The sequence below is a fragment of the Ostrinia furnacalis genome, unplaced genomic scaffold, assembly GCF_004193835.3.
Source record: "Ostrinia furnacalis isolate ACB-3 unplaced genomic scaffold, ASM419383v2 OfSCF0550, whole genome shotgun sequence".
Classification (NCBI taxonomy): domain Eukaryota; kingdom Metazoa; phylum Arthropoda; class Insecta; order Lepidoptera; family Crambidae; genus Ostrinia; species Ostrinia furnacalis.
In genome coordinates, this window is record NW_021130789.1 from 649,341 (window position 1) to 673,423 (window position 24,083).

Genomic DNA, 24,083 nt, shown 5'->3' on the forward strand with positions numbered 1-24,083 from the left:
AATCACAGATATAACTTTCGTGAGAAATCCCATAAATATAGATTTTTATAGTCAAATACAACTCAGTTGAGCAAGGACAATCACATCCCCACAATGAGGATCATTTCGATTTTTAGCTGTGAATGCAGATTTATAGGGCTAAGAAATCCTTAATACACAGTGCAAAAATTTTTGTTATACGACAAAAATTGACGAATTTATGGCCAAATTACTAAAAAAGTTCACTGACCGCCCGGCGCGGGGACGATGACGTCATTATATCCGATCCGAACGCTGCCGGCGTACTGCGTGGATAGAAAATATTTTTTTCTAGCCAAATTATCAGTTTTAGAGAAAAACTTGTAATGACATTTATTCATCAGAATAAAGTAAGCTATCGATAGGTAATTTTTAAAAATGGAAATTGTGAAAAATTACGCAAAAAATCCATACGCTCATACGATTCAATGGCACGCAGAGACGCGATTGGGGTCTCCGCGGTGGTATATTTGGCGATTTATTCAAATAAAGTGTAAATAAGTGTTGTTAGAGTCATATCTTCTTCCAAATAAAATATAAAAATGTATAAGTATTAATTTATTTACTTCTAACAATAAGGTATAACTTCTAACAATAAGACATTGCTATGAAAATCATTTCGATGTACACTCCCCCCCCCAGGCCAGAAACTGGGTATTAGCATCATATTATGTATTATTATGTTCAATACAAACAATCATTAAGTTACACTCACCCCAACCGCGTCTCCGCATTGCATCGAATCCTATGAAAATGTGGTTTTTGGACATAGCAATACTTATTTTTCACAATTTTTATTTTTAAAAATTACTGGTCGATAGGTTACTTTATTTTGAAGAATAAATGTTATTAAAAGTTTTTTTCTAAAACTGATAGTTTAGCCGGAAAAAAATATTTTCCATCCCATTAGTACGCCGGCTGCGCTCGATTCGGATATAATGACGTCACGCGGCCTTGCGTACGTTGACTTTTAGCGGCAAAAACGGCCTATGTTTATTACTTAATATCTTCGTAAGTAATGGTCCGATTTGGATAATTCAAAAAGATATATCTTTCTTATGTCTTAAAGATTAACGTAGATACTAGTTTTATTGAATTTTCTACAACAGTACTGATCCTCATTAGATTCACATTGAGCAAGTTAATTCAGGCGGCCTGATTAAGGTTGTAGGGAGCCATTCGATGCAGGCGGCCGTGGACCGCTATCGTTGGAACTTAATGAGGGAGGCCTTTGTTCAGCAGTGTACGTTTATTAGATGAAATTATGATGCAAGATAATACCCAATTTTCAAATGCGCGTAACAAAAGACCCATACGCATTACCCCGTCAAAAAGAAACCTTTTAATCCGTATCGACAGTTTCGCAGATCAAAAAGCTCGACAAAATTCGCTCAGATAAACCCTTTCATGTGCTGACCCCTTTCGGTGTACGGTCCAGTTGAAAAAATAGATTCGGGGTACCGGCAACCCTAGTTACCGGCCGATATAGATCGGAACCGGTTAAAAAGGTGGGCCATTTAGAGCAACACAGTCGGCCATAAATTTCACGTACCAGGAGTAGGTATGTACCTGGTTTCCTGATTAAGATGCTCAGCAATTAATCAGGGGGAGGATTTGAATTATGAAAGCGGATTCGGACCGCAAAGTTGAAATTCTGAAAATGAGAGACCGCGGGTCAGCATTAGATTACGGCAGGAAACGTATCAACGAAAGCCTTCATGAAGAGGGTAGCGTAATGAGGTTATATTTGCGAGCGGAATTAAGAATCGGAACGGAATTCTAATTTGAGCTCGTGGGATACCTGCATTTATTGTAACTGGAGCATGATATTTCTGTTTCGTTATTCTCAGTCGTAGTTATGAGTTAAGAATCTTGTTATTCTCTTTCGAATCAGTACTAAAAAAATGAAGATTGTATTTGCAGAATTCGAGCCTTATCAAAACTTGAAGGTTTTAATAAAATTGCTTAAATTGGGTATTTTGCAGTAGAATATTCCACCTTGCTAGAAGGAACCAACGGCAATTTTCAAATGAATCAACATGGTACTCAAGTAACTATCTCCAAATTCAAATAGCTATCGGCTACGTCTAGTCTAGTTTACCAATGTAAAGGAGACTCGTACTCGTAGACATCTCCATCACAGGCACTACCATTCTAAGCTGGCGAATAGAGTAGCAATTACGATAGCACGATCTAGGACCGACGTAGATTCGAAGATAGCTCTTGCAAAATGATTCCCAAATCTCGTAACAACGTGTCTAACCCCTCGTTAGCCGAAACATTTGAAAATAAAATCCATTTCAAATAACAGTAAAACGTTCCACGAGGAATCCAATTTGCTAATCAAAAAGAAGCGGAAGATAGAGAGTTCCCGCGTAAATTTTTTAACGAAAATCCTAATGGACACTTTTATAGCATTCCAAGGAAATCTTTCTACATATTAATATTCATGGTCGTTTCAAATGAATTGGTAATTGGTGACGCTACATGAAGCATGAAATGAATACAGTAACCAGTATTACATGTAAGCAGAGAATTTGAAGTGGATATACAAAGCACGTGATTGAGGGCAGCGATGAGCCTGGATGAAACGTCTACGCGGCGACCTCCAGACAACTCAGGTGGCTATGGAAACTGACATCACATCCGAATTTTCTTGCTTTTAAGCTATTGGAAGAGGTCGCAACTGCACGGTGTTGGGCAAATGTTTGACAAAGAAGTTGGAGCACGTTTGGTGGCACAGGTTTGGCACTGAACACGCGTGAGGGCGGACGCTCGGCGCGATGGCAACTGGCGCGGCGAGGCTGGAGGCTGCGCAGGCCGCCCCCGCCTTCATTCACGCCCGCCAGGCCTGGCTCACAACAGCCGGACTTTAATGCGGCCTGTGCTCTTTTCACAAGGGCTGACGTGTTAGCACCCGAACCGAGATCAGCTGAAAAAGGATTTATAATGTTTGCACTGTTTGGTGTAATGATCCAAACAATGGATTTTAATCGCGGAACGGAAAATATTGTTCTAGGTCATTCAGATTTAATGGCTTTCCGTTGATTTTTTTGTATGTGCGAGGTTTTTATTTTTATCGTTTACAAATAAAATACTTTGAAATAATTTAAAATAATTGAAATTGTATGCTCAGCGCAAACAAAATGTTTCCATTTCTTCGGGTAGTGTCTCATAAGGACACTTTAGAAACACAAAAAAAACCTTATTGCCTAGCTTTTTTAAATTTCTAGATCGACTTTGATATAAAATCATAACCAACCTATTCGAACCACAACGCCGCTTTAAACGTGTAACATGGATTCCTACTCCAAGCTACATCCAGATAAGAATTTGGAAAGCAATACCAAATAATCTGCAGATTCATGAGCTCCCCCGAAAGGAGTGTCACATAACACGTATATAAGTCGAAGCGAAATTGGCAGATGTTTTCGTACTTCTAGTTTGCGACCTCAATCTAATTCGGCAAATTGTGAGATAAGACGAGATCGCAGTAACCGTTATTACATTACCCAATAAGAGCACTATGAATAGTGATTGTTACTTGTTTGGTGGGTCTTGTTTGTACCCTTATTGATAAAAAGAAAAAAAAAATTGACAACTAATAAGAGAAGGCGCACACCGTTGATTTTTCGTCGGCCGATAGTTTAGTCGGGCAGTTGATCAGTATGGGCATGTATGGGAGTGCGCACACTACGCCGATTCGATTTGGCCGATTCTTCATACAAATTAAAATCGGGGACAACTATCGGCCAACTAAAAATCAACGGTGTGCGCCTACTCTAAAAGTACAAAAACAATGGAGAGAAAAGAGGAAAAAAAAGTTGCCAAAGAGGTCACCCGCTCAGTATTATCTTGACAGTTGACATTTTACTGCCCAGTTCCAAGACACTGGTTTTCAGTGGCTACCTTGTACGCAGGGGCAAAAAAGAATGTATAATAATAAATTCAAAATTAAAATTCACATTAAAATAAAAATTACATTATTGCGTTTATTGTTTGAATAATCATTTTGCCTATGGGTGGATATCTTTTTTAATCAGCCTTTTCAGTAAAAAGCTTCTCATTTAGGTATAATACGACAAGCGAAGTTTCAGGATTTACGCGACATTTTTCTTCTAACAGTACATTTTAACTCTATCACTTCATAACAATTTAAAGAGTTTTAAATAATATTTGAAGGATACAGATGAAAATCACAGTCCTGTTGACACGGTTTAGTCCTGATAACACCATGCATAATAACAATATCGTTATTAATGTGTTATACAATAATACTCCCTCGGTTAATAATGTAGCAACTAGGTAGGTTTATTGGATCTCGCGTGTTTCTCCTTATTGAATTACAACTCCCATCAAGTGATTAAACACGCCTGGTTCATATTAACCTATAATACAGGGTGTATACTTATCAAAATTGAATAAGTAACACGTTAATCTATATCCCCATTATACATATTATAAACGCGAAGGTAACTCTGCAAAGGTAAATCACTTTTTCACTTTTAAACCACTGAACCGACGTAGTTGAAATTTGGCATAGAGATAGAGACTCAGGAAAAAAGATAGAATAAATTTTAATTCCCGTTTTTGAAAGAAACTCGGGCAAGATTATTTATGATACAGACAAAAATTCAAGCGTACCTATTTAATTATGTATTTTGTTCATGAAAAATAATGTACCTACTATACATACATATAAATAAAAATACCACTTCGAAAGCCCACCCACTTTTTTGAACGTATTCAAAGTGCCCACAACTCTACATGTTTAGACAAAATCCGCATACGCAAACGAAGATCAAGCATTTCCAAAGAAAACATAAGAAAAAGGACTCAAGCAGCGAAAACACACTTGAAGGTAGAAACAGAAAATTTGTTTCACTTTAACTTAACACTGAAATATTGTTTCACGGAGCACGTGCATGAAAACATGAAATATGTCGGCTACGACACATTTAAACTTTTGTTAACAGTAAATATACCTTGCGCACTAATACCTTCTGTCCTTATAAAACGGTAGAATGAACTTAAGTATCTACCCACACAAAAGATTTTATGAGGTTAGACAGTTTTATAAAAAAGTTTCAGCCGAGATCTCATGATCTGAAGACTTTTATGACAGATTCGAATTGTACACTAATATTATTCCAAGTACCTACAAGGCTGACTCGAATCTTAATCAATTACGCTAAAATTTATGTTTTAAGTAGGTAAGTACATTATTTAAAGACTCAGAGCGTGATTGTACCTTCTATTCGTATTGTAAAAATTAAGGATTATCAAACAGCCCGACAAGTAACATTAACAAAATGTAGTAGTTTAGTAGCAGCCGTTTTACTAATTTTGGGACCAAGATCGAGAAAATCTCATGATGGCCTGCCTAATGGATGGCTTATCTCATACCTGACTGTTACAGTTATTACCTACGACTATGCAAAGTAAGGATTTTCTCACAATCGAAGTCGACTGACTACCTGACTAATATAGAACCATGTAGGTAGGTAGAGTTTTTAGAAAGTTTGATTATTACGATAGTTTTAATATCAAGTTATTTTTGCATTTAACTCCAATATTTTATGGATAACATTTACACAAGAGACACTCCTTTAACTACTATGACATACTGTAGAGAACACAAAAAGTTCCTATTTGGAATCCAACTATGATGCCAAGGTCAAGTTCCCACCCCTAGAAACAGTCCAAAAGTCACACAGAACCTAGAAACACTAGTTCCACAACAAGACTAATCAGATTTGTGTTCTAACGCCTCTGGACCACTATGCAAATCGAGGATCCTCGGCTCTGCCAACCGATCGCCCACTTGGGGAAAATTCCGTCCGAATAATTCAAATCCTAGGTATAGCACGAAATTGGCGCAAAAACAGAGGTTAAAATAGATAACCAATAAGAATCGTGTTTTCTTTGATTTTCATTTGTTTCCCAAAACTTTTACAGTTAAATAAAAGAAAACTAATTTCATGGAACTATACGTAATGACAATAGGTACTACAAAAACAGAATCTCCGCGTTTAAAATAACCGAAAAAGATTATCTCCTTCTTTTTAAAATAAAATTTAACAAATAACCTTTACGGTCCAAATGACACACATTTCAACTAAGTAGGTACTATGGGAATACGTAATATCGAAAAAAGTCCCAGCAGTCACCGAATAGTTAAATTTAATGAACTTCTGGGAATATTGTGAATATCGCTATAATTTTTGTTTCGAATAATTTTATTTACGAGGCAGATTGTGATCATTCACAAAGAGCATACTCGAATAATTTCGTAGTAGTTAACTTCACTGTGTAGGATGTCATTAAAATAAATCCAACTTTTTTCATGATGTAAATTATTATTTTTTGTATATTGGGCGCTGGACGCAGGCCGCTACTAACCGGTCAACATGGATATCATTGGGGAGGCCTATGTTCAGAAGTGGACGTCCTATGGCTGAAATGATGATGATGATATTGGGCATTCGTTTTATTAGGCAACATTTAGGCACGTGGAAAATAAACCAAAAATTTTGGAGAAATAGACATAATTATGACAACCTTATGATTGGACTGACAGCTTTGTTAATAATTTTATAAGGGAATCCCTTTATTAAACGCATTGATTGAACAATGAATAGCCCTGCAGACCCATCACTAATATTTGCAACAAGGAAAATCAAACTTACATTCTAACGCCCCTAGACAACCGCCTAAATTGCGGATGCCTTATCCATACAGCCTGAAGGGCCCCCGAACTGAAAATAATTCAGTTTTAGGATCGAGGCGTAGACCAGTGAACTGCATAGACCCCGCCGAAGGAAGATTCAGTGTTTTAAGAATAATCCTACTAATCCTATAATAAATGCGAAAGTTTGTATGGATGTCTGGATGTTAACATGTTTGTTACTCTTTCACGCAAAAACTACTGAACGGATTTTGATAAAACTTTACAGTATTACTGTTTATAACCCAGAATAACATAAGAATAGGCTATAATTTATGACGATATGCGACAAACTAAATTTCACGCGAGTGAAGCCGCGGGCAATAGCTAGTTAAATAATACATATTATAGACATGGAAGTTGCATCTAGGTAGGTACATAATTTAAATAGTGAATTCATAACGAATATTCGCACAAACTCATGAATTAACAAATATAACAATATGAGCCAATAATCGTCTTTTTATTTATTTTAACCTTAATGTGAAAAATATTACGAACGGAACCTCCGAGTATAGCTCGCTCCATTGCCCTTTAGGTGACCTTGAGTCTTTATGTGGCCCTTAATAAGGGTTCACGACTCCGTCATCACTGACAAAAGGCTGAGTTGCACCACCAAACTTTAACCGTAACTATAACGATAATCGGTGTATTTTGTATGAATGCTAAGGCTGAGTTGTGCATCATTTTACTTTAATTTTAACAAACATCAAAAATCGGTCCAACTCCATACAAAATACACCGGTTATCGTTATAGTTACGGTTTAAGTTAGTTGGTGCAACTCAGCCTATTAGTATAGCGAAGGCAAAATAATTTTACAAGTAAAATAAAGGTCAATTAAAACAGTAAGACACGGGTCTTAACGCGAAGTTTATTAATGTCAGTAGGTACATAATGTAACTCATTAATAAACGTCGAGTTAAGACCCGTGTGTTACTATTTTAATGAGGATCAGTACTGTTGTAGAAAATTCAATAAAACTAGTATCTACGTTAATCTTTAAGACATAAGAAAGATATATCTTTTTGAATTATCCAAATCGGACCATTACTTAAGATATTAAGTAATAAACATAGGCCGTTTTTGCCGCTAAAAGTCAACGTACGCAAGGCCGCGTGACGTCATTATATCCGAATCGAGCGCAGGCGGCGTACTAATGGGATGGAAAATATTTTTTACTATCAGTTTTAGAAAAAAACTTTTAATAACATTTATTATTCAAAATAAAGTAACCTATCGACCAGTAATTTTTAAAAATAAAAATTGTGAAAAACAAGTATTGNATGAGCGTATGGATTTTTTGCGTTATTTTCCACAATATCCATTTTTAAAAATTACCTATCGATAGCTTACTTTATTCTGATGAATAAATGTCATTACAAGTTTTTCTCTAAAACTGAAAATTTGGCTAGAAAAAAATATTTTCTATCCACGCAGTACGCCGGCAGCGTTCGGATCGGATATAATGACGTCATCGTCCCCGCGCCGGGCGGTCAGTGAACTTTTTTAGTAATTTGGCCATAACTTCGTCAATTTTTGTATAAGAACAAAAATTTTTGCACTGTGTATTAAGGATTTCTTAGCCCTATAAATCTGCATTCACAGCTAAAAATCGAAATGATCCTCATTGAAATGGAACGCGAAAGTTTAAAATCTTACATAAAGGTCAATTTATTCAAAGTCTTCCCCGATAACTTTAATCGGATTCTATAATATTATAATCTACGTTGTCTCTGGTCCGATCATACGGGCCGGCTCTCTCAGACTGACCCTAATTTATTCATAAATAAAACAACGGCCAAGTTTCGTGCCAAGGCGGACGTTTGAGCTGAATTGATATTTTAGAAGTACCCTCGTAAACTTACAAAGGCCTGAAGAAATGGAGAATTAGCTGAAAAATTCACTAAAATAGAAATGAAGTTGCACCATTTTATTTTAACTTTGACAATCGTCAAAAATCTGTCGAACTCCATATAAAAAACGCCGGTTAACATTATAGTTATGTGGTGCAACTCATCCTTGGTTGGGAATGTAGAGTTATGTATGTTGTCAAAACCATTCAAATACCATTTAACAAATTTTTTTCCAAAAAAATTTTGAAATTCGGCCAGGATCAGCATCTGTCATTCAATTTGACAGCCACGAACCGCGACCCATTGTCCACAAATCACAAATAGGTACCTACTTCCTAAAGCTTTTATATTTTACAAGCTAACTGTGGCAAAATAAAAAGTAACGGCTATGGGGAGACCCTTAGCGAAGCATTATAGATTTGCAATAAAAAATAATGTCGCCCCGTTACACAACGCAGTTGCATCTGCAGTATAACACCGAGGGGATTATATTTGTAACAAGGCTTGACCCAGTTTTAGAACGGATAAATGGCCAGTGAAAAAATATTTTTGTATCTTTTTACTATGCCAAGATTGTAAAGAATCTGCTTCATAAGAAGGTCACTAATGAAAAAATTTAGAAAATTTTACGCTGCGAAGCGTTTACGAAATTTGATCAAGTAAAAAGTTATTAATGTAAATTACTTACTTACATTGTGATAGATTGTTTTTGTACAGATAATGATTCGAAAGAACAGAAAATCATACAACCATGTTTTATGAGCAAGAGCCGCTAATAAACAAGCTTTGATTTCGGTCAAACAGCACATGTGGATCCCAAGTTGCACAACCACAATTACATATCAGAAAAATATAACATTCCATCGCTCTACTAATGTATCTATACCTACCTAATTTTGCTTTGTTGATTTCGGTCAAACGACGCACGAGAATTCAAAGTTCCCATCCCAGAGGTCGCTAAATCAATTTACAGTTGGATGCACCCGCAAATATCTGCAGGGCTACTCTATAACGTTCACGTATTTTTGGGTCTATCTGTCACCGTCACTCATACTGCCATCCCGCTTTGTATGAGAGAGATGGCAACATTCGAAACTTCGGATAACGTATCAGAGTAGCTCTGCTGAATGCACGCTGCGACCTCCGGATGATCCGCCTCACGGAGCGCGTGGATACGAAGGGTCGGGAGGGAAATAAACAATACATGAATGTGGAAATCAAGTTTTACAGGCGGTAAACACAATTTCTGAAACGGTAGGAAGGCATAACAAACAGTGATTTCTAAGCATTCCAAATTCAGTAAGATTTTCCTTTTTTCCCGGAAAATTAAGATGAGTTGTTTTCGCTGTACTTTCACTTAATAAATGAGATAATAGACAATGATAATTTCTTAGTTGTTACTGTAACTCAAACAGAAAAAAGCGTCAAGTACGAGTGGTATTTAAAGCGTCAAGTACGAGTGGTATTTAAATGCATTGAGACTTCCAAACGGTCCGAATCCGATTAGCGCGACCGCGCAGATTTGCAAACACTTAACGGCTAGTTCTTATTGTAATCCGAAATAGACAGCATAATTTCCTGGAAGACAATGTCGAATGTTTTCCTTTAGTTTCCAAATTTGTTTCAACAATCTAAGTATTCACAAACAAATGCACAAGTGCAGTGTGACCTTTGTGTCTTGTGACACGTCCGAGCACACAGATTGCACGCCAGCCTGCACCGAGTCTCTGTCGTAGAATAAACAATACAACGGTCGCCAATAAAAACCGAATGTGGTATGGGCATGCCACGTTTCAATCGAGGCACATGGCAGTGGTATGCGCCAAGTTACAGCCTAGTTATTTATTTTTAGAATTTTGTATACCACGTTCTGTTTTGAATGACTTGAGAAAGCTACTTTCATAGTCTGTGGGTAGGTATAAAATATTTGCATTGGTTTTAGTTTCCTTGTGCGAAAATCAAACTACTTTATTCATTGTCGTACTTCCTGATAAAAATAAAAATTTAGTTATTTAGATATTTTGTGAAATTCACAAAAAATATACTAATTCTGTACAAATATTAAAAAAGTCCCAATTTATTATCCTTTTTTGAGTTTACTTTTCTCCGCTATCCGGCGGCCGCCGGGAAAAAGCTGATATTTTCATAAACTAGTACATTAAGAAGGTAATTTTAATGTAATGTCATCATCATCATCATCAACAGCCCTTTACAGTCCACTGCTGGACTATGAGCCTCCTCCACTATAGTGGAGGGTTTTGCCATAATCTCCACGCTTGGCAGGCGGGTTGGAGATCGCAGTTTAAAAGATTGATGTTTTTCAGAGAGCGCTGCTGCCCATTCTCTGTTTGATGTGTAGTCCCTAAGTCGCCTCTTACGACACCCGCGGGAAGAGTAGGGGTTGGTGACAAATGTATTCTACTCTGCCGTCACCACACGGCTAATGTAATGTATAATACACAAACCACAATACTGTAGTCATTAACTTGGCTCATTTTTAACCAATGCCACCAGTACAATATGAGCTACGGCTTTGGGCCATTTGCGATTCTGCCACCAAGCCCCATAAAAATGGAATATCAAATGAAAATTTCTTTCCGTTTGCTCGCTTTATTGCGGTCCGACGATGCAACCGCCATTTTATGTTGATGTACCAGCAAGAGTGAGTCTGTAAAACATGTACATTTTAGAACGTGTACACGAAAAATTCAATTGTAGGAAGTCGGGACGAATTTTTATCTTGAAAAATGTGGCTTATCATTTCGTAATTTACCGTTTTCCGTCTTACATGCAACTGGCACGTATAGTAAGATTTTGAAAGGTCAGAATACCTTATCAATATGCAATATAAGGAATAGTTTTAAGCCTGAAGAAAAACACTTGTTATCTACCTTGAATTTATGTTTACAATGTTTTACGCCATTATAATATGGGTAATAAATACATAGGCATTTGACACTTGACCTACAGATTAAACATAATTATTTAACTAACACTAATTAGCTTATTATTCAAACCAGTACACTTGATAAATGGACACAATTACTATTCCCCGTATTGTTAGCCCGTAACATGTTCGACGCAATCCAATTCACTTTTAATTAATAATCAGGCATAATTACTCGGTGTTTCTAAACGCTACACAAATTTCACCCAGCGTTTCATCATTTGGGTATTGATTTCTAAATTAAGGGTCCCTGGTTCGAACCAATGAATGAGTCGGGAGCATTTGTACAGTATTTACGTTGATGATGCTACACTTTGATTAAATACTCAGGTTTATTTAAATACGCAATTATTAACTAAATTGTACGAATTCAGTTTCTTGGAAAGCTAGGTAGGTATATTATGAGGAATATTTGGAGTTAATTGCCAATTATATTATTCAGGAAGAAAATTAGTAGGAAGGTTAAAGACGAGCATTTTGAAGGTCTTTTCGAATATAAAACTAGGAATTTATTTAGATTATTTTCATCAGTACTAATTAAGAAATCGTCAAATCCTAATAAATATAAGTGAATCTTTTTAGAAGATTTACATACTTAGTGGTATATTATTGGTGCTTGGAGAAGAACACAAACTCTGTCAACTAGGTGTCTAGTGGATTGTGAGCTTGTAAATAAGTAACTAATAAAGAAATAATCAGAAAAAGTGCGTTAATGCTGAAACGTAGTACGTGACAGCGGACGTTAGTGTCTTTAGTTAAGTAGCGAAGGAAAAAGGTGATACAAAAACTGTGCCAAATATAAGTAGCATAGACCACATTTTGGTCAACGTAATTAATTAACATCAAGTCTTCAAAATCATAATGGTGCTCGCTCACGCGTAGGTATTCACAAACGATGCTTGCTTAAGTGAAGCAACAAATCGGACGCACAGCGTTGAATAGAGCTCTGTGATTGGTTAATGTGTCACCCTGTGCAACCACGCGCACTGTGAGACCTCATACGAGCGTCAGTCTCGCCTGTTATGTTAGGTATGGGTAGTAAGGGTGAGATCAATTTTACATTAATGTTTCCAAAAAGTACGCAGTGCGACAGCCGAAAGTGTCAAAAGTGTTTCAAGACACATACGCAAACTATTATTTCCTAGACAAAACTATAGTCTTGCCTCTTGACAATCGTGGGCGGAGAGCCAAGACTTGACATCGAATTTTAAATCAGAGATCTAGATTTTTGTACGAGTACAGTTTTAAAATTTGAAAGAGTAATCAATGCAGCACAGGCATACGAGTAAATATTATGTTCTTAGTCTGTACACCAGTGATGGGGTTTTCACGTGTCTTTCCCAAAATAAAACATTGTTTTTCTGGAAACAATAACACCACATATTTTATGCTATGTTTTATATTAACATATTGAATGGTTTGACTCTTGATCACCACAACCTCATTCGAAGATGATGTCCATTCACAGGCTTAGTCAGCCTTGAGGTTGTTTTTCCAGGGAATTTTAGTTGCCACAAGGCTTGAATGTTTAAGTATTACGGATGAAATTAACAAGTTAATTAATTAGAGTTGGTCGTAGAGCTTCTCGAAGTCCTGCTATCACCATGTCATGTCTGTTATCAGAACAACTATGTCAACTGCGTTGTTGTGTTTCAGCAGTTAGAGCCAAAGCATACGATGCCTTGCAGCGACGCTGTGACGTCGGAGCGGTGTCGCTGCGTCATCTTATAAAGAAATATCTGTGGCGGTCACATAAAATCGGTGTGCATTGTGTGCTTTGGCTGTTAGTGGTAGCTCACTTCCACCTACAGCCTGATCAGTTTTCATAGGTGAGATGTCACTTCCTCGTTGTTGTTGAAGAAAGCATTTTTCTAATAAAAATCAGACAACTTTTCAGAGCTCCACATTTGGAGCGAAAAATTGTGAACGTTGCGGGAGGAAAAATGATATATTGTTATTTTTCGGCTAAAGAAAACAACAGAAATCGTGTACCAAATTCATTTGCAACATGTATTTTCGTATACACGTTTCCCTCGGCGTAAACAGGTGAATTATCATATTTATTGTCGTTGATGCGACCACATGTTATAGCAATACCTTTACGAATGCTTCATGAAATTTGGAGAATTCGTATTGGATGTGTTATTATTGTTTCATTATACAATGAATATGCTACCATTTTGTTACCATAATTGGTATTTTAATAATTGTGTAAAAAGGTAGACGTAGCGCGTTATTTCGAAGGCTTTACATAAAGCTTTTTTGGTATAAAATACCATTATACTATGAATATGCTACAATTTTTATACCATAATTGGTATTTTGGTATTTATGGTATAAAAATTAGTATAAAATACGCTCAAAAAAGTGTCAGTTTGTGAGGGTGCATGGAGATAGAGTACTACTGAACTGATTTAGATGAAATTTGATATAAAGATAGTTTGGGACACAGATAAAAATATTGGATAGTTTTTATTCCAAAAACCAGTTTGGAAACTGCCCGAAATTCACGCGTGCGAAGAAGCGGGCAATAGTTAAGTGAAAGAAGCACTAAAAGTCGCTCACAAGTACTTTTATCTCCTTTCAATAAGCTACGTTATTTACTTGTAATATTCACGTCGAAGATGTAATAAAGGCGAATTCTCCGAGCTCTTTCTGGCATGAATAAATAATTTAATAAAGCTTCCCTCATCAATAAATACTAGAAATATCGCATTCATGAATATAGAATTGAAAGGATTTCAATAGGAAGCTCTATTAAGTACTGAATTATGTGGAACATTAAGCAAGATCGCAAATCACAGGTCTCAGTCAGAAAGCATTTTTCAATGGTAATATTCAAGTCGGCTTCAAATGGATGGTGAAGCGAAGATAATTGACGATCGACTGGTGTGGTAGTTCGCCGAATATGAAGCTAGCTGTGTTGAGTCTTCAAATCTTGGGAAAGGCAAATGTTACTATATCATTTTATAGGGATCATAAGTGAATTCATTTACGCATATTTATCAGTTCTAACAGTATTTACGTTAATTTGACAGGTTTATTTAAATACGCAATTATTAACTAAATAGTACGAATTCAGTTTCTTGGAAAGCTAGGAATATTATGAGGAATATTTGGAGTTAATTGCCAATTATATTATTCAGGAAAAAAAATATTAGGAAGGTTAAAGACGAGCATTTCGAAGGTCTTTTCGAAAATAAAAGTAGGAATTTCTTTAGATTATTTTCATCAGTACTAACTAAGAAAGTCAAGGCAGATATTTGACCTATTAATTATTGTGATGATACAGTTAACTAACTAGACTTTTTGAACAATTTTACAAGTGCGTGCTTTATAAGTAGCGACATCACTTCGTATTGAGTACCTAGGCCTCCCTAGTTGTAAGTAGTTCATATCATGATATACCTACATTAAGTTAATGTGGTTATACCCTCATCAGTTTCACATGCTTGCATCTAGACAGCGGCGACTGACTAATACAACTAATACAAGATGGAGTTGAAAATAGCTCTATTAATTTTCCCAGAACACGAGGTATTATCATAATATTATTATGAAAACACGCAAATACAATATTTGTGGCATAACAATGTAATATTCAAGTTGCAAACCTTTATAAACATTGTACCACTATTATTATTGGATCACAAAACAATTTGGAATTCATATACCATTTCTGTACTGCGAATAAACTAGAAATTCTGAATTACCTATTTATTGATCCTATCAAAACTGAGTCCATTAAACAGGTGAACTTAATAGTGAATCCAGTAATTAAACATAAAACTCCATACATTCAATACGTGGAATCCAAATAGCAAAATCCATTAGCAAATTCCTCGACATGAAGGTAAGTTGTAATTGTGTAACGAATAATTCTATGCAAGAATTAAACAACTAACCTTATTTACACGTAGATACGATTGCAGAACCATGTCATTGTATATCCGAAAGAAATACAGCGAAGAAAAAGGTTACACAAATACTTCTTTGTAGATATACTCATGAATCAATGACATCGATTCGTTGATAGGAACTTTGAACCCGTGGACTCGGACTGAAAATAATTCTATTGTGAGAGCGAAAAAGATAAGATAACTCTTCTAAATCCAGCAATATTTAAATTGAAAGAAACAATCAACAAACCATGGCTCCATTCAGTTTAAAATACTTTTAAAAGGCTTCTAATGGAACAACCAATCTTGATGAATTTTAACTTTGCCGACGCTCAACCGTTAACTTATCTAAACAAAAACAAATCTAATAACACAAAAGTAACTCTGTCTGTTTGTCCTAACCTATGTTGATGAACTTGACAGCCTTTAAAAAATATGCCCTCAAAGCGGTAAAGAATTGATGAAGAAAAAGAGCTATTGGAAGTATCTAATAATCACACATAGATAATGTTGCGGGCTGCAGGTATTCATTAGTCTAAAAATTGTAATAACGAACGAATGAACCTAAACTTCTTTAAGTTAGGAAATCCAATCCCAATATGGAAGTATATTAGAAACCTTATTACGCAGGTATCCCACATAACTTACAACTAAGCACGCAATTCAAAGTTTTGGCAAAATCAACTCAACGACGTAGATAAAAAGGCGGAGGCTTTAGTAAAATGTCTTCTAAACTTCACCTCCGCTTAGTTGTTTAACGGGCACTTACAGTAATCGAAGAACATTCGCGATATTGGATCTGATTGCTGAGACCATCAGTCTTATTAGAAAAGCGAAAATCCGGGAAGTCACAGTGAAAGGGGAGAGTAAAAAATCTTCATACACACTTCATTCACCTCGAGAGGCCAAACTGAGTGACAAGGACACATGTATATGACTCGAAAATACGAAAGGACAATAAGAAGTCTATGCTGACAAAGCCATACATAAAGGCTATCTGTAAAACGGTGACAAAATTGAATTATTGTTTTTGCTTTTGCAATAACGTTTTTCCCATACCTCTTTGGCTTCTGTGCCAAATCGAGGTGCTAATTTGATAATATATCACTGTTTCCTTTTACTATGGCAATGCTTCGCTGCCATTTTCCGTCAATTTCATGCCGGATTTTCGATGCAGAATTTTGCACCTTTTAAAACCTTCTACGCAAAAATGCAAGTGCTTCGCGCGAGCTGCCTATATTTACGCATTCGATGTAAACCACTTTCGTAAGCAAACTCCATTTGCGGTACCATGTAGGACTCAAAGAGTGTTTGCTAGAAAGTTTTATTTAATTTGAGGAAGAATATTCATAAATTGTAGCTAAGTCGCCCTGCTATAAAGTGCGCCATTATCTTCAACGTCAGATGGTTTAAAATGAAATAACGCTTGCGAAAGTTAGCGCTATCTAATCCACTTTAAGTCGGTGGTAATAATTCAAATGAAATTACCTAGAAAGGCGAACTGAGGATTTTAATGCACCTGTAATAAAATATTCCTAGTAAATCATTCAAAGTCTCGTCCATTAGCTTTGAATGTAATTCTTGTAATAGGAAATACAACCGTTTTTATGAAAAACATTTCGCAGAAGTTTTACCTGAAACATTTTCAAGTATTTTTCGGAATCATTTGCCTTTGAATTTTTATGATTCTCATTATTTTTAATGAAGATTATGTTTTATTTATGGGTACATTTTAAATAGTTTTAAAAACAGAAAATGCATATTTAAATAATTATGCTTTGTATCCAACAACACCTAACAGTTGCATAATAAATAAATGAAAATAAAACGCGCTCTGTAAATAAAACGAGAGAAAGTTTAAAATGAATCGAAAAATCTTCTATATTTGTTGGTGTGTTCGTGTACAAAACTAAATTCAACACAGGTGACCCAGATTCGGGGCGAATAGACGAATAGTTTAAAAATGCAAAAGACAAAGTTGTGAGCCACAAAGTTGGTCTCATCATTAGCAAAAAGAGCAAAGGACTTAATTAACTTAATAGCTGAATGCATTTGGGGCGATAAATTCAACGAGACACTGCACCGTCACAAAATAGATACAGCAGTGACTGCAATTTCCACTTAAAAAGTGATAAATTTCTTCGAGCATGAAGTTTTTGGACAAAGGCCTCCCCCAAGGTTTTCCATAATGAACGGTCCTGCGCTGCCCGCATCCAGGCTCTTCCCGCGACCTTTACCAGATCGTCGGTCCACCTAGAGTCCTTCATTATGGAAAACCATGGGGGAGACCTTTGTCCAGCAGTGGACGTCATTTGGCTGAAATGATGATAATGATGATGATGAAGTTTTTATAAATAAAGACTTGAAACGTTATCATTTCTAAATATTAGTAAGCAAATATCGGTCTACCTATATTTTGCATACTAGTCCTAATTTTACTAGTTCTAAGATGTATGTAGACATAGATAGCTTAACTAAATATACATAGATTTTGGAGAAGTAAATATTTGATCGAAAACTTCTATTCGATTAGAATCCATTGAACATTTTCAACTGATAAAACTCAGCTATCTGCTAAACAATTGCACAGCGAAAGTAAAATTTGCACAAACTTTTGGAAGTGAAGCAAAGTATCGTCGGGTCCCGACAAATCGATATCATTTATCAGCCGATTACATCGATTACATCGGGTCGCCAAAGACTTTAATCAGGGTCATGATTTAGCAGCCGACGTCATCAATTCTGCTGCAGCTCAAACTGCCTAATCACCGTGAGGTTGAGGACAATGGCACAACATTAATGTTGACAACAGAGACTACGTATTTTTGCATGCATACATTTTTTTTGTTAGATACTTTGAAGATTGAGAGAAGTTGTATTCTTCATTTCACTTTCAAATACGTAGTGTATGTCAATACCTTTAGATGAAAACGGGGTCATTTATTAAGTTTTACATCCAACTTCTCATCAGATCACATACTGATACTCGACATAGACATAGTTTTCTATAGTATTTGAGTTCTTTTTACAATCAAATTTTATAACACTCAGAATGGTCTATGAAAATCAATGGTATTTTCCATACGTAGCGTAGCTTGTTCCATTCACAAAGAGAAACTAGGCTCTAATAGATGTAGGTATTCAAACTTCAGAAGTATGGTACGCAATGTAACATTGCCGGTGATTTTCTCTTCAAATAAAATTCATATCTAAAGTAAACCATCCACAAGTGCACCAGTCAGGACAACATAAATAAATGTTGTGAGTAAATGTACAATATTGTAAAAATCCAGCCAGGGTGACATAAAATGCACCCTTGAAATATGTCCTCAGTATGCATGCACTTTGTATACTTGGACCCAGGGAAGAAACAACATAATATATTTTCTAGTACGACAGTTTATTAGGTGCCAGGATATCAGCCTGCCACAAAATGATGCCCCAACAGATATTGATCTTCATACGTTTATAATGAGGTACAAAGTCGATTGAGGAAATTTGTCATTATGTAGTAGCTTTTATGTGATGAGGAATGTACTTATACTCGTGTTAATACGAGTATTTGTGTGATAGATCGTTTCATCCACGAAGACGCGCCCCACCAATTTTTGGTCGAGGGAAGGACGGGGTGTGAGGAGTTTCCGAGCAATCCGAGCGTCATTATTGTAGTATGCGTGTGCACTCATGGATAAATAGCGTGTACCAATAACACTCAAACATTAGCGGAAGAATGGTAGGACGCATCTTCGTGGATGAAACAATCTATCTAAAGCAAGTAATTACTTGCTAAATCGCACTTATTAAAGCTAGTTTTAATTGTTGCGACTTAGTTGCGATTATGTATCATAATAAGGCATCTGATAAAAAAGCACTACCTACTCTGTATTCTTTGATCTCCTGTAATCTATATATATAAAAGAAAGTCGTGTTAGTTACTCCACTTATAACTCAAGAACGGCTGAATCGATTTAGCTGAAAATTGTCAGGGAGGTAGTTTAGAGCCAGGAGAAGGACATAGGATACTTTTTATCCCGTTCGAAATTAAAAAAAAAGTCTGCTTATTTATTGCCATTAAGGCGAAACAAAGTTCGCCGGGTCAGCTAGTTCTTAATAAACTAGAGTGGTCTACTACGATTGACTCTCCATGCTTTGTAGTCAACAACGGGTGCAGTATTTTCATTTCCTCTAACAATACGCTTCTTTCCATAGCTGTATGCATTACTTCCATTGTTGCAGATATTTCATTGACTTACTGATCGGCTTTATTCTGCCAGCGATTTACTAGTCCTATCCATTTCCCGGATATTGTATGTTAAGCCCCGTCTATCATTGGATGGAGTTTGTGTGGCGGTAATAGAGTGCATTATTGCATTATTGTGTGCACTGAGAATGTCTGAGATAATCGCAGTGTTCATTAGGATTGTGCCGGCTTTACTGGTTGTAATGCTAACGCTTTGTTAACTAATTGGTGAGAGCTATAAGGCTATTTGAGACAGCGCGCAGCGTGCTTTTTGTAGGTACTGTTTTTTACAGCATCCAGTTTAGTAAGAGTTATATCTAGGAAAATACTAAAAATTCCGCTTGCAGTGTTCCGCAAAAAACCGGTTCATTTTTGGGATTCAGTTTTGTCATTAAACTTGACCAGTAAAAACATGATCCAGTTTAATAAAAGTGTTTTCACTAGCAGCATCCTGCATAATTTTTTTATAAACACCCGAACCGCAAAATACCGAATCTGCAGAAAACGTGATACTGTCGTATGACACAAGTTCAGTTGCCGTGGGAAAGGGCCCTTACTGAGCGTGTTCGTCAGGTCTTACATCCAGTAGGCCTAAGATGCGCCCCGTGATAACTTTTATCGACGTCAAAATGTATGGGCGAAATTCATAAAATGATGTGATAACCGCTTATCGCGGCGCGCATCTTAGGCCTTCAGGCTTAGTATAATTTTATTGTAATAATAATATGATAAACGGATAACCTTAATCTTCGTTGAGCAGTGGACACATTTTAAGGTAGCATTATTCTTGGAAGGTATGAGAGTAATTATAATTTATATTATCTTAGTATAACTTTACCTTTATCTTGGCTGCGAAGTGGACAAATTTTACGGCGACAGTTCCTGGAAGGTTTAGAGTAACGCGAGCAATCTCGAGGGGCAGTAAAACGTTGGGATCTAGTGTGAAACGGTACTTTCTTTAGATGTCTCCTAACTTGCTACAATTACTTGGCTAGTAAAGACTTTGCAGTTTTAATTTGGTGACTTCAACTATAAGGACAGAATGTCATATACCTAGAATCGATCAACGTATGTAGATCTAATTAAACAGCAAAAAAATATGGTACGACCCTATAGAATCAGGTAATAATAATATCATCTAAGGCTAAGTCGCACCATCTTACTTTAACTTTGACAAACGTCAAAAATCTGTCTAACTCCATACAAAAAGCTCCTGTTATTGTTACGGTCAAAATAAGGTGGTGCAACTCAACCTTAGGCATGTATTGTTATGTGTTCCTGCGTCCATATACATTTTGATACCTGTGCTTGTAAGACAGACTGATATTCGCTGTCAGTTTCGATTCTTCACGACACATAGGTATTCTATTTCGATGTAGTCCTCTCATAACTAACCATCCTTTACCATGAGGCTTTGAAATGGGCAGACAAAATTAATGATGTGAAGAATTCAGAAAAACTACTATTGCTGCAAATATCAATTTTTTCCTCACAGCCATAATCACCCCGCTGTTTTATTACCAAACACCCTAATCACAAAAATAAGCAAAACATAAAAGCGTACAAGGAAACATTTGAAAAGAACGTAAACAATGAGCGTCCAGGAACAAAAGAGTCATTCCTCGAGGACACAGCCTCAGCGCAATACGCCGTATCGATGTCGCAGGCAGAATGTAAATTCAGGTATTTGGCAAACCAGCAAAACGGAAATTGGATGAGGAATTCGTATAACAAAATTGGCGTGTGTCAAAAGAATCATTCCTAGTAAAGCAGCGGATCAATATGGTAGATATCAGATTTCATTGTATTAACACAATATAAACCAAATTGAGTTTTAGCAAAAACAAGTACGGGGTCGTGTTAAATTAGAGAGGCGGTTAAACAAAAGCTTACAAGAATTTTATTATGAGCACAATGCAAAGAGGTGTGTTTAAAACAGCTCTGACGTTTAGGTTAATTTACTTCGCCACGTAGTACCTACATAATTGTATTAAATCTCAGAGACCCTCTGAAAGCAACTGACTTGTCTGAAAAATTCCGCTTTAAAAATATGCCTTAAACGACGGTAAAATAGCATCGTACATAGTTGTAATAAGTACTATTTTTCAACAAAATATGTTATCTGTGGACTACACCAGCGCTGCACGCAGAATCGTAATAAAATCTTAATTTCATAAAGCATTTAACAAGCAACCTTCACTTCATTTTTTAAAGATCAAATTAATGGTCCTTCACCCTAAGTGAACTGCAGGCAGATTTCAAAATGTCCGATTCAACATTTTTTACGCAACATCGATATTTTTCGCGGCGCACTCGGAGGCCTAATGGAGGCAGTATCGTAGAGTCCTGGCACAAGTCATGACTTTTTTTTTTGTACGCGAACGTTTTTTTTAAGTTGGGTAAGAAAGGCGTGCAAAAAATACAGATGGTTTGACCAGACTTCTCCGATATTTTTATTGAGGCCATCATATTTGCTTACACCAGTTGATACCTCTGGTGAGTAGCTAATCTCTTCATTACAACGGGTTTCAAATTTTATCCCATATTTTGTCAACGCTTAGAAAAACATTGTGTAACTTAAGCAGGATTGCTTCTTACTTTAACACTTTAACAAACCTGTCAAACTCCATACAAAAAACACCGGTTATCGTTATAGTTACGGTTCAAGCTAGTATCTAAGGCTGAGTTGCACCACCTAACTTTGACCGTATCTTTAACGATAACCGGTGGTTTTTGTATGGAGTTTGACAGATTTTTGACGTTTGTCACAGTTAAAGTAAGATGGTGTAACCCAGCCTAAGTAAGTTAAAGGTGCAACTCAGCCTTGATCATTCGACTTAGTGATGGTCAAAGCCAGCAGTCAAATGCATAGTTCGTTCGACGTCACACGCCCCACTTGTTCCTTGATATGGTTGCTGTGCCCTGTATTGTGTTCTGCCATAATTATTGCACAAAGGTGATTGCAAAGTGCATGCTGCGTACACCGCCATAACAGAACTGCGGACAGAGTGATTGTTGATATTTGCGGGGGCGGACTTACAATAGCTTGTAATAAGAATAAAGTAGAAGCATTGTTTAGCAAATTAATTGCGACACAAAACATCCTGCTGTTACTGTAACGTGACGTAGATAACTGCCCGCATTTATTTATTTCATGTTTTACGCGGATTGCCTTTGGGCACACAATACGAAATCTTTCTTCTACGTGGAACCAGCAGCGCGATTTTACACGCACGCGGACTCAGATCTGGAAAAAGGCACTAAGCGAAAATTAAATAGCCCAATGGTGTCGGTGTTGGACTGGACGAATCGGGATCCGAGGAACGCAGGTTCGAACAACGGCCCTGGCATTTATTTAGCTAACCACGAGAAGAAACGGGTTAAAAATTGAATAGGTAACAAACTTTTCACAAGCTTTAAAAACGCACTTCACACTTCGGCTTCCTTAACCTTACCTATACAAAATTATCTTTCCTATAACATTAAATCCAGCAAAGTTTAATTCACGTGTTAACAAAGTTAATGTTTCGATACAAATAATGAGTGACGTTCACAGGTATTTTGCCACAGTAAAACAGAAAACACCATAAACTCCGCGAAAGTCAATTTCCAAAGATACTTTCTTTAATAGATTCTAACATTAAATTCGTTAATGGAAAGGTTGTGTTCCTCCCCGCCTCTTCGTGTTAATAATTACCGTTATTTTTGTCGTAAATATGAAATATCGTTTCTTTAAGTATCTTACAGCCTTTTCGGTAATTAATAAAATTGATAGTACCCGCTACTTTTCTATTGGCTGAATTTATGGGTTCATATCACTAAGGTAAGTGCTTGATTTATTTTTATTACCCCCAATGTAGAGAAAGGGTGAATGGTTTTCCGACGTTCATTAGAGCCTAATTTTGGTTCTAATTGGTTGTGATGGCATAAAGATATTTCATTCATTCATTGATACGTTTTATTCTGTAAAGAGAAGCATCATACATCGATAAAAGGCATTAAGCAATGTGATTTCAAACAACCTCACTTTAATTTTCATTTAGCGGTTGCGGTACTTAATCGCAGTAGACACTTACGCCCGTATTCATAAACGTTGCTTGCTTAAGTGAAGTAGCAAATCGAACGCACAGCGTTGAATAGAGCTCTGTGATTGGTTCGTCACCCTATGCGTCTACGCGCACTGTGAGACGTCATAGTAATGTTTGTGAATACGGGCGTTACTCTATTATTCCATAAGGCCAACACAGAAGTATAAGCATACAAAAATAATACATAATACATAGAGAATTTTCACTTTAGGTTGGTAAATATTTTCCTTCTCTTGAACCTCATTAGCCTTTGACGATATTTTAATAATGGCGGACTAGCAAAAACTCAGCTTAGAATTTTCAATTGTTT